We start from the raw sequence: 9,658 nt of genomic DNA, 5'->3' as shown, positions 1-9,658 counted from the left end.
CAGTATCACTGTACTTGCATACATATCTGGTTCATTATGTGACAGCAGTATGCATGACATCTTGCTTATCAATTGTTCGCTCCAAATTATCTGATCTGTATGAATGGTGACATTAGTGTAGAAGATATCCAATGACAATGAATTTTTTTAGCTCTGCATTGTTCTTGTAAGTAAATGTTGTCCTTTATCAGTGTACTTATATTGACAGGTAGTTGTTCATGTACCATCACTCTGCAGCTTATTTTCCTTTGCCCTCCATTTTCTACACATAAGATCTATATTTACTCTTACCATAAGGTTGGTACTGAAGAAGTTTAGTTGTGCATTGCTCTTGGCTGTGCCTTTTTCCTGTATCGCTACACATACATTTATAGCTACTTGGTTATGTAGCATCACTCTTCATCTTATCTTAAATATTCTCCATTTTTTCCTATATTATCACATCTATATTTACTCTTAACAAAATGTAGAATAAAGGCAATGCTTATGAAGAACATTTTGTGCTAAACTTCTTGAATTGCCCCCCCCCATCAGCATGGACAAGGGCTTTATAGAGCCTGTCTTCACCAGTAATGTAAGTTTGTCCTTCTCAAGCCTTCAAACTTTGTTGTGTATATTTGGTTAGGCATGACTGCAACAGCTGTTTATTTTTTGTGTTTGCATCAAATTGCATGTTTAAAGTTTATTATGTAGTTCATAAACAAAAGTTTGTCCTTCTCAATTTAAGTTTTCAGTTGTACAACCAAGTTCCTTCTTCATACCATGTAAATTAAACTATACAAAGCAAGTGATCTTCTTTTGCACTGCATGTATGCTTCTGTTCTTCATCCGTAATCCAGTGGTGTGGTGAACCTACCCACTACAGCACAATGTCATATTCTACAATGTCTTAACTATGAACAATGTCATATCATTCTACTATTATTTAAATCGCCTCTTTATTTGCCAATCTGAAATGGGATAAATTGACAGCACACTAACCATTGATACTTATGAGTTCTTGATCTGTAATCCAGTGGTGTCGTGAAGCTGCCAACTCCTTCACAATGTCAATTCCTGCCATGTCTTGACCTGAACAATACCATATTGTGTTAATGCAATTTTAAACTGTGTCACTTTATTCGTTAGTAAGAAATGTGATGAATTGTTAGCACTGATACTTTTATGTGCAAAACCTGTCATCTGTCTGCTTGTTTATCTTTCAGAGTGAGGAAGATATAAGTGTTGAACAAGCGCAGTCTCATCATCTTGCTCAGCTGCTTGCGCTGCAGCTCCCCAGCAGGGCTAAACTTTCTTGAACTCTATTGAAGTGCTGTCAGTTTTGTATATTATTTTGTCGGTGTGTTTATTTGCACTGGTGGCGATCTTTGATGCCCAGTGTATGTAATCTGCTGTCTGCTTGTGCTTTATTATCATAGTGGCGAACTTTGATGCCCAGTGGATGTAATATGCCGTAATTTCTTTATTGTATAGTCTAGGTTTTTTCTTATTTACGATGCTGCAGTTATTTTACTGTATATATATCCTGTCTTCACAGTAAACCGGCCAAACCATAAAATTACGGTACATAATCGGGCCGTCATGCAATCACGATGTATGATCCGCATCATGGGCCCCGTCAAACTGGCCCACTAGTAGATTCGGGCCTTTAATAGGCCGAGTAACCCCCGGCCCTCTTTTCGCAAGAAAACTCAATGGGCTTTTAGTAGGCTGAGAAGTAGGCTGGGCCTGAAACGTGTCGAATAGCTCACGGGCCGACGGCCGCCCGAAATGGACCCCGGCCCATGATTGTGTGAATCAATTCACGGGCTTTTAACAGGCCAAAGTTGTCTCGGTCCTTGTTTGGCCCAATCAGATATCGGCTGCGAGCAGGCCGGATGCAAACCGGGCCGTAGTTAGGCCCAACTATATGACGGGCTTTTAACAGGCCGAAATTAATATAGGGACGAAATGTTAAATGGGCCCTTAACAGGCCGAAACTAATATCAGGCCGAATTACTAAATGGGCCTTTAGCAAGTGGGCCCAAAATCATAGCATCTAGTCAACGGGCCGAATCTGATATGGGCCATAATTGAGCCCAAAGCCTCTTAAAGGGCCGGACCTAATTTGGGTTGTGATTTGGCCCAGAAAGTGGGAGGCTTTTAACGGGCCTGATCTTATATGGGCCATTACTAGGCCCGGAACATGGCAGGCCATTAATGGACCAGATCAATTATGGGCCGGCATTTGGCCCAAAACATGGCAGCCAGTTAATGGGCCGACCTACTAGGGTCCTCAAAATCTTGTGGGCCTACAGCTGGGCCGGCCCATTAATGTCGGCGAAATCTCGTGGGCCTTTAGCTGGGCCGGCCCATTATGATCCGCAAGAATTTTGTGGGCCTTTACCTGGGTCGGCCCATTATGGCACATAAAAATCTTGTGGGCCTTTACCTGGGCCGGCCTATTATGGCCCGCGAAATCTTGTGGGCCTTTAGCTGGGCCAGCCCATTATAGTCTGCAAAATCTCGTGGGCCTTTAACTAGGACGGCCCATTTTGGGCCGCAAAATCTTGTGGGCCTTTAGTTGGGCCGGCCCATTTAAACTTGATTGGTCGTGCCACGTGTCGTTGTATCATAGGCGCCTTCTGTCCAATGAGTGGATGACATCTGTCCCAACGATGAGCCGACATGTGTTTCCTCCAGCCAATGATGATTTTACACATGGAAAATCCCCATTGGTTGGGGCTGTTAACGGGTTATCGGATCCAAAACCCGACCCGATAGCTTAACGGCGTTCCGTTATGGTGGATGCCACATGTCGGTCACCCTTGACGAAAGCACTTCTGTGATGCGCGATTTATCGTCATGGAAGTGGACACTTTCGTGATGATAATTTTGGTAATGTCATCGAACACTTCTACGACAGCACAGGTATGACTATCTTGATTCTGTCATAAATTTGTCATGGATGTACATGCATGACAAAAAACACGACCTACTATGACAAACACGTATCATCACGGAAGTGTATTTTTTTGTAGTGTAAGGTGCAATGATATACTAAGACATTTGTGTATAAAATTAAAAAGAGTAATAGACATTGGCTGCAAACCATGCAGTTCAATGCACGAGTCAGAGTAAGTAGTAGTTAGAAGGCATGATGATTAAGGACTTACAACAGCGGCTTTGACTGGTCTAGTCATGCCCTTCGTCTTGCTGGTGTGACAGTCCTTGAAGATATCCACATCATTTGGTTCATGTACTTTTTGGTCCTTGCGGGATTTCCTATGCATTTGGAACAAGTCAATATAGATCTGATAATATGACACATCGAAAAGAGTGAAACAACAGCTAATTACCAGAGCCTCGCAGTGTGCAATATAGCTACGAGATCCTGTTGTCTGTTGGAATTTCACTTTCGTACGGTTGGCCTTGTTCTTTGAACAGTTCACCTACAAGAAGATAGATTTGTGAGGCACATGCGTAAATAGGAGTTCAACATGTGATCTGATCACATACATATAACGTACTTGATACTTTGGATCAGACCAGTGTTTAATGAGGCCTCTCTAGTCTTCATCCGATATATTTTCCACTGGAGATGTTTGGGCAAGTTCACTGTTAGCCTTGCCTTCAAAGTGAGTTTTCCTTAAGTTATACTGATACTTTCGCAGAGCAGACTTGAGAACATGGGTGCAAGTTTGTCTAGTAGCATCATCTTGGTTATCCAACTTGAACCTCATATGTTGAAAATCATGGGAGTCTCATTATCACCAACCTAGAAAGTATGGGACAGAGCAAGACGATATTACTAGTTTCCGTACATAACCATACTTACAGATAAATGGTCGAGGAAGGTTTTGAACTGGGTTTCGTCTTTGTCATTCCTGTACTGAATCCATGTGGGGAGGATACGTGCATGACACCTAACGGCAACCGCTGCCTCTGATAATAACTTGGCTGACTCTGTAGCATCACGTGGCCTTTTTAAGCCTGCGTCAAAATGGATCTCCATTCTTCCTCCTCTAGATTTAGTTAACCTATCGAGCACTATACCTGATGTTTGTTTCCTCTTGCGCCTAGGTGCTAGTCCAATAATGAATATAGGAAGTGTTAGTGTACATCAAACTGTGAGACTACATATAAAGAAGCATGCAACTGTAACTTGACTCCATCAAATACCTTCTAGTTGTTGAAGCTCACAGGGTTCATCTGATCTTGCCAACTCGTCTTGTGTCAAGAGTGCTTGGGAAGTAGTGTCAGGTGGCACGGGAGCTTGGGAACATGCTGCTAGCTCAGTGGATGCATGAGTAACTCGTGTAGCTGGTGGTACTGTGGAAGGTGTTGCAACAACTAGGTCTGTCTCTGGTTGTTTGGTGGCAGCTATTTGTTTCTGTTTAGCTAGTTTTGCAGGTAGTTTAGCATGGGATACCGCGTTTGTACAAGTTTCCACTGGATTTTGACCTTCTATTGCATCATCAGTACCAATAGAATCTACATTATTCGGCCGCTTCTATTTCCGTGTGTCCTTAGTACTAACACCATCCCCTGTCATTCTGTCTTCCTTCCTATTTCTCTGTGCCATGTTAAGTCAAGCCGACAAGAAAAAGTAATAAGAATTTAGTTCTTCAGAACAAATTGATGTATGATACAGACGAAATGACCTTTGATGTTAGATAACCACATGATAGGTGGATGTAATATGTATGAAAAACAGGACGTCATGAGATAATCAGAACTATGATGAGTAAACTAAGCAGAAGGCATTTCAATAAATTAGAAGCAATGCAATGGAAGGTAGACACCATATGAAAGATTCTACAAATATCGCTCTGCCAAGTTAACAGTGTCTCGTCATAACTGGCGTTAATACAAATGTGAAGCAATACAAGAAATAAATCATATGCAAGATGCAAACAACATCACACTACCAAGTTAAAGGTTTCTCATCATTAGTGCCATTGCATATTCACAGCACTGCATATTCAGAGCTTATGATGTGTAAACTAAGCAGAAGACATTTCAACAAATTAGAAGCAATGAAAGCTATACACCATATGTAAGACGCAACGAATATCACTCTACGAAGTTAAGACTGTCTCATCATTAGTGCCATTTCAGCAAATTAGTAGTACAAGATAGAAAATAATGAAGATGTAAACTATATCAGACTCCAAAGTTAAACGCGTCTTCTGAAAAGTGATCGTTGCAGGTTACACAACAGTAGTACTTTGATGTAAGAACATGGGGTGATAGACAGATATAGTATGTTCCAGAAACAGGAACATGTATGATATGAGGATGGAATGTGTACGAAAAACAGGACGGCATGGCATATTCACAACTAATTGTGTAAACTAACCAGAAGTAATTTAATCAAATTACAAGCAATACAAGTGAGACACTGTATGCAACATGCAAGACAAAATCACACTGCCAAGCTAGAGAAAGCACCTTGGATGCCAGTTTTGCCCGAAGACTGCCATCAGTCCCTGCCTTATTTTTTCCTTCCTTTTTCTTAATTGAATTTTCTTGTCAAGTCAAAGCCACAAGAAAAATGAATAAAAATTTGGTTTTCAGAACTCATTGATGCAGGATGCTGACGAGCACTACTTTAATGTAGGGCAACCACATGATAGGATGATTGAATGTGTAAGAAAAAAGGACAGCATTGCATATTCACAGCTCTGATGTGTAAACTAAGCAGAATGCATTTCAACAAATTATACGCAATAAAAGCTAGACACCATATGAAAGATGCAACGAATATTACTCTACTAAGTTAAAACCGTCTCGTCATAAGTGCCATTTCAACAAATTAGAAGTAGTACAAGCTAGAAAAGAATGCGAGATGTAACCTATATTGCACTCCCAAGTCAAACGTGTCTTATGATATGTGATTGTTGCAGGTTACACAACAATAGTGCTTTGATGTAAGAACATGGTGTCATAGACAGATATTGTGTGTTTTAGAAACAGGAACACGTGTCTGACTCACTAGTATGATGTGTAAAGTAAGAAGATGGAATTCAACAAAATTAGAAGCAATACAAGCTAGACGTCATACATAACATGCAACCACATAAAACAGTGCCAAGTTAGAGGGAGCACCTGTGGTGGTCCACTAGGGGGGACGTGCTCATCATCAACACAGCTACGTTGAGTGTATATGCATGTGTTGTCTTCCAAATCTTCTTGGGGGTGGCGAAGTAGAATCTATAGAGGCCCTCTGTTTGGAAGGAGCACCTTTATCCACTGCCTTGCTAATTTGCTTCCACTTTATTGATTTTGAATTGTCAAGTAAAACCGACAAGAAAAAGCAATAAAATTCACTCTTCAGAACTCATTTGTGCATGATACTGACAATCACTTCTTTGATGTAAGGCAAACACATGATACCAGGATGGAATATGTACGAAAAATAGGACAGCATGGCATATTCACAACTGTTTTTGTAAACTAAGCAGAAGCCATTTCAACAAATAGGAAGCAATGCAAGCTAGACACCACATGAAAGATGCAACCCTGGCAAGTTAAAAGTGTCCCGTCATAAATGGCATTTCAACAAATTAGAAGCAGCGCATGCTATAAATCATATGAAAGATGCAACTAATATCGCACTGCATATACTAAAGGTGTCTCGTCATATTGATTGATGAAGGATACAAAAAAATAGTTTTACGTAAGGACATTCTTAATAGACATATGTACTATGTACTAAAAACAGGAAGGCATGTCACATTAATAGGTATAATATATAAACTAAGCAGAATAGCACCGATAAATCACGAGTGGACATGATTCCAAGCGAGGTCGGTCTCCCGCCCGCCCATTCCCATGTGATCTTTGCATATATTATACTATGAGCATGTATATTCATTTCTCTGCCACATATCCAACCTATATAACTTTCGTATTTTGCCTGACAGGTCAGATCTGCTACATGCAAATAAACCAGACGCATTGAATCACTCATTTGTTGCAACAGCTACCTACACCACGCTCCCCTCCGTCTCTTTAATCCATTCGGCCTTTTTGCCTCGGCTGTCCAACCATTCTGCTCGGTGCTTGTTCTCACTCTCCCTTGCAACCATCCTCCCGATGCAGGTCAGAACCATGTGTTCATCCATGCCCCAGGGAAGCTCTCCACCACATTCATCCTCATGTCATCTCCAACCAGGTCGCCTCGCTCTCTCTCATCCGTTGCCCTGAGTTCAAAGTCGGGCATGTGGTCTAGTTCATTTCAGGCAGTAGTAAATCCGAGGAGGCATTTCTACAGCTGTGATTGCCATGGTGTAGTAAGTTCATCATCTACTATTCCATACATCATTTGCACTTTGTTCGACTAATGAAAATGAGGATGTAGACTTTGGAAGCGGAAGAACAAGTATATATAGTACTTGAGTGCTAGATGGAGTCACCTAACATAGCAAACATCCGCCTTGGTTGGAAATGCTCATGCTGCCCAACCCTTCTTCATCAGTTCTCCTTGTTCATTTCTCACAGCGTGCCGCAGGCCACCACAATGTGTTCATCCAAGTCCCAGCTTATCTCCACACCTCCTGAAGAACCTTTTCATCTTGGGCATTGCGAACACGCTGCTAATGGCCATGATCTGCATGCACAAATTCTAAAGCGACCTCTCGTGTGATGGATTTGATCTTGTTCCCATATGTACCCCGCGAGATGGATCTGTTGTAGTTCCTTTGTACCTAACGGGTGATGGATTCGCTCTAGTCCCCTTATGTATTTTTCTTCCCTTCTTCTCCATGTACTGCATGTATCTGCCAGTTCCAACTGTGTAATACGTACACAGCAGGCTGCCCTATCAATAATACATGTCCATCGTTTGTGAGCATGAAGCATTAAGTCCGGCTAATCGCGTGAGGCAGTGGAAAATTAATTACTAAACTACGTAACGACCAGAGGCAGGGAGGGCATTGATCCCACCTGCAATAATGCTCGGCCAGCCGACATGCGATGGGAATCAATGCACCCAGCTGCCATGCAAAACATCAAAGCACCCAGAAAACCATTAATGTGTCATCAACGCAACGGCCTTTTCCATCGCCGGGGGTGCGCACGTGGCTTGTGTATTCATACGAATGTAAATGATGCCCTGGGCCACACGGCATGGCGTATAACGCGATGTATATGTGAAGCTGGTAATTAACCTGTCAAGTATTTGCGAATGGCCTATAATAAGTAGGCATCGCGATGCGCGGGTGAATGGACTGGATTACGGCAGCACGTGGATGCATGTCCCAAAAATTCATGTCCGAATAGCACATGCAATTTAACCATATTGGAAGAATTACAATCTAGACACCATATGCAACATGCAACCACATATCACGCTGCTAAGTTAGAGAAAGCATCTGCGATGCTAGTGTAGTGGAAATGCGGTAATCAACTACATAGCTAAGTTCACTATCTTCATATAGCCATGTTGTTTCTTGAGAATCATGTGGGGAGGCTGACGCTGCATTCTTTAAATGGGGATCTTTTCTCGCAGTAGTCCTCTAGCCCGACTGCCTCATCATAAGTGATTGATGAGGGATGCACAAGAACATCGGTTTGATGTAAGAACATGTTTAATAGACAGATGTACTAGTATGCACTGAAAATAGGAAGGCATGTCATATTTAAAAGTATAATGTGTAAGCTAAGCAGATGCAATTTAACGAAATTGGAAGCAATACAAGCTAGACACCATATGCGACATGCAACCATATATGACACCGTGAAGTTAAAGCAAGCACTTGGGATGGTGGTTCATGGCGAGCGAGATCATCAACTCCAGAGCTACGTTTACCGTCTCCATCTATTGAACATCTAGCCTTTAAAGCACCGAGATGTGCCTTGTCTATGCGCCAAGAAAGCAGGAGAGACTTCTCTCTTTTATATCGTGCTTCTGTCAAGGCAGAGTCTGAAATACCCATGCATAAAAACACAATAGTGAGAATATGGGTGAAGTGTGTGCAGAACTAGTGCACTGTAAAAGTAGCAGATAGCAGGTGGCTGAAAAATAAATTACAGGAGACATATGATAGCTCTGCAATATTGCATGGCAAACAAAATTAGATTCTACTCCGTATGATTTTATAATATATGAGCACAGGGATGACTGGGAAATGCAGGTACTCCTCCAGCACACCACCACATGTGGTCCTATCCAAATAACACTCGACTAAAAATAAATAGGTCAATTGATTTTTTATGAACCGTCCGATCTATAAGGAATAGGTAGATGGGCTTCGTCTACCTCCCGCCCATCACTGTTGACGATCTTTCTGGAACCGCCAGCGACCACCGGCCAGGACCCCTGCCTCCGCCGCCCCGCCCTCCCCTCGATCTCACACCACCGCCGTGCTTGCCAACGCCCCCCGGCCATCCCTTTAATCCCGGCCGACCTCCAGATCGGGCGCCAGCAGCTCCTAGGCCACACACACCCCTAAGATAAACACTGAGGCACTGCTTCCCTGGCGCAATAGGCGGACTAGCGCCTATTACACCGGGGAATGCTTGCTTTAATTGGGAATCAACTGACCAGGAATTGAAATCCAGGGGTTGACGAACCTCTAGCTAAGGTGAAATATATATGAGGAGAGACCTTGTGCATCGCGAGTTACTAGGAACATCTAGTATCAGGAAGAAGCGGACAACTAGTGTCTTCTGT

Source organism: Triticum dicoccoides, chromosome 7B (genome assembly GCF_002162155.2).
Source record: "Triticum dicoccoides isolate Atlit2015 ecotype Zavitan chromosome 7B, WEW_v2.0, whole genome shotgun sequence".
Taxonomy (NCBI): Eukaryota; Viridiplantae; Streptophyta; class Magnoliopsida; order Poales; family Poaceae; genus Triticum; species Triticum dicoccoides.
Note: the sequence above shows the minus strand (reverse complement) of the source record.